The sequence below is a fragment of the Puma concolor genome, chromosome C2 (assembly GCF_028749965.1).
Source record: "Puma concolor isolate L17-30 chromosome C2, mPumCon1.1.hap2, whole genome shotgun sequence".
NCBI lineage: Eukaryota > Metazoa > Chordata > Mammalia > Carnivora > Felidae > Puma > Puma concolor.
Window position 1 is genome coordinate 7,332,988 of NC_141675.1, and position 2,184 is coordinate 7,335,171.

The 2,184-nt window shown below is 43.6% G+C and overlaps 1 protein-coding gene across 1 annotated transcript in view; it reads left to right on the forward strand.

Moving 5' to 3' along the window:
- Window positions 1-219: 219 nt before the first annotated feature.
- CCR8 (C-C motif chemokine receptor 8) overlaps window positions 220-2,184 on the forward strand; it is a 9,517-nt gene continuing 7,552 nt past the window's right edge. Inside the window, exon 1 of the mRNA XM_025913986.2 lies at window positions 220-340. The gene's annotated coding sequence lies outside the window, so the exon portion shown is untranslated. The remainder of the gene's footprint in view (window positions 341-2,184) is intronic.

Below are 2,184 nucleotides of genomic sequence, written 5' to 3' on the forward strand. Positions count from 1 at the left end.
CTTCTCTAGCATTTGGTGTTGTCAGTGTTTGGGATTTTAGCCATTCTAATAATTACGGAGGGCTACCTCACTGCTGTTCTAATTTCCCATTCCCTAATGACATAAGGTGTTGAGCATATTTTCATATGCTAATCTGTCAGCTCTTATGTGTCCTCGGGTGAGATCTTTTTAAGTCACTGTTGGGATGGTAGGTCCACCCCTATTCTGCCACTCACCACAGATAGATAAGACACCTTCCTCCAGGGGAGCTCTTGTTCACTGAGCTGCACACATACGAGGCAGGTTCTGCAAAGAAGGAAATAGCAGCACTGAAGTCTTCAGAACAAAGGCTCAAATTAAGGTATGTATTAATAAACATCCCCGGGGAAGAAGGATATTAGGCAAGGACTGTTTTATGTCCTCAGGAGAAAAGGAAAGGGAGGGCCAAGCTTTCAGAAGTTGGGCACGAGAGGTGAGTCGTTTTTTCATCGTTGCATGTCCTGAGTCCGCAAACCTGCAGATGTCTTTTTTTTTTTTTTTTTAATTTTTTTTTTCAACGTTTATTTATTTTTGGGACAGAGAGAGACAGAACATGAACGGGGGAGGGGCAGAGAGAGAGGGAGACACAGAATCGGAAACAGGCTCCAGGCTCTGAGCCATCAGCCCAGAGCCCGACGCGGGGCTCGAACTCACGGACCGCGAGATCGTGACCTGGCTGAAGTCGGACGCTTAACCGACTGCGCCACCCAGGCGCCCCTACAGATGTCTTAGCAGCTGGCCCTGGCTCTGACTGAGGGAAGCAAGCCGTGCCATTTTCTCTGCAGGACAGTAGGAGGGAGTCAAAAGAGTGGGAAGGTAGATAAGAAAATACCTCTTACCACCAGGCATCTGGGAGGAGGCTGTAATTTTGCTGGCTACAAGGCTTCTGTCAGACAGCCATCACTCGGGTACAAAATAGTCTAGAACTTGGAAGTCAGGTGGCCTGAACTCTAAAAGACTGGAGTGTTTTTACTCTCCCCACAAAATAGACATGGAAGAGATGAAGGGTTTGGAGGAGATGCATTTTTGAGGCCTGGCTCTATGGTCTTCCTCTCTGTGACGTTAGTCAATGGACTGACGCTCTCCAAGATTCAGGTACAACCCGAACTCCAGAAACAGAAAGGAGGCCTGAGTGCCTGTTTCACAGGGATTCAAGAGAAATAAATGAAGTCATGCGTCTGAAACGCCTGGCCCCCTGTGATAAATGGTGGACATTCTTAAAACTTCGCTTGGATTTTACCAAAGAGAGAGCGTGGGGGAAGTGTGGATTGGGGGGTCAGCAGGAAGGACCTGGAGAAGGAATGAGTTGAGGCCCCCTCTTACTCTAGGATATTCAGAGAGCAGAACAGAAGGATGGCAAACTGAAAAAATAATTTTTTTTTAAGTAACTGCAAGACAAGTAGGAAGGAAGATGTAGGAGGAGAGACTGTTACTTTGAGAGATACTAGCCACAACAAAAAAGGCCCACCCTCATACTTCAGAAAGTATTTTTTAAATTTATTTGGGGGTATATACTTAAATGAAATTAATATCTTTAAAAATGGCTACCTTGGTTAGCATTTCAAATTACAGAAAGGTGGCCTAGTGGACAGGGGGGTCTGAATGATCTGCAGCCAAACACCTTGGAAAGATGATGTCTAAATTGAGAGTTCCTTGAATGTACCTATCAGGCTGAGAATTATCATGTTTTCATTGTTGGGTCTTCCCTCGCATAAACAGAGCATACGTTTCCCTTTTAATCATGTCTTCTTTGTTACCCTTCAACAAAATTTTACAATATTTTACATAACTGAATTGCAGTTTTTATCACATTTATTGTTAGAAATCTTAGTAATTTCTGTGGCCGGTATGGTTTCAATGATCTTTTTCTGTTGAACTTTTAAAATAGTTACGTATGGTGCTTATAAAAGCAGTAAACAGAAGGAACTGAACTTTTTAGAGTAGCGTGCCTACCTTTCTAGAACAACAGAGCTGGGAGAAGAAAAGCAAGATAGGTAATGAGAGACAGGACACCATTTGTGTAAGTCAACAGGGAGCACAAAACAATATTATATATTATTTATGGGTGCATTTAAATCTGTAAAAGCACAGGGGGAAACTATTCAGAATGAACCATAACATACTGGTTTCAGGAATTGCCCCCAGGGTGTGGGGACTCGTGCAGTT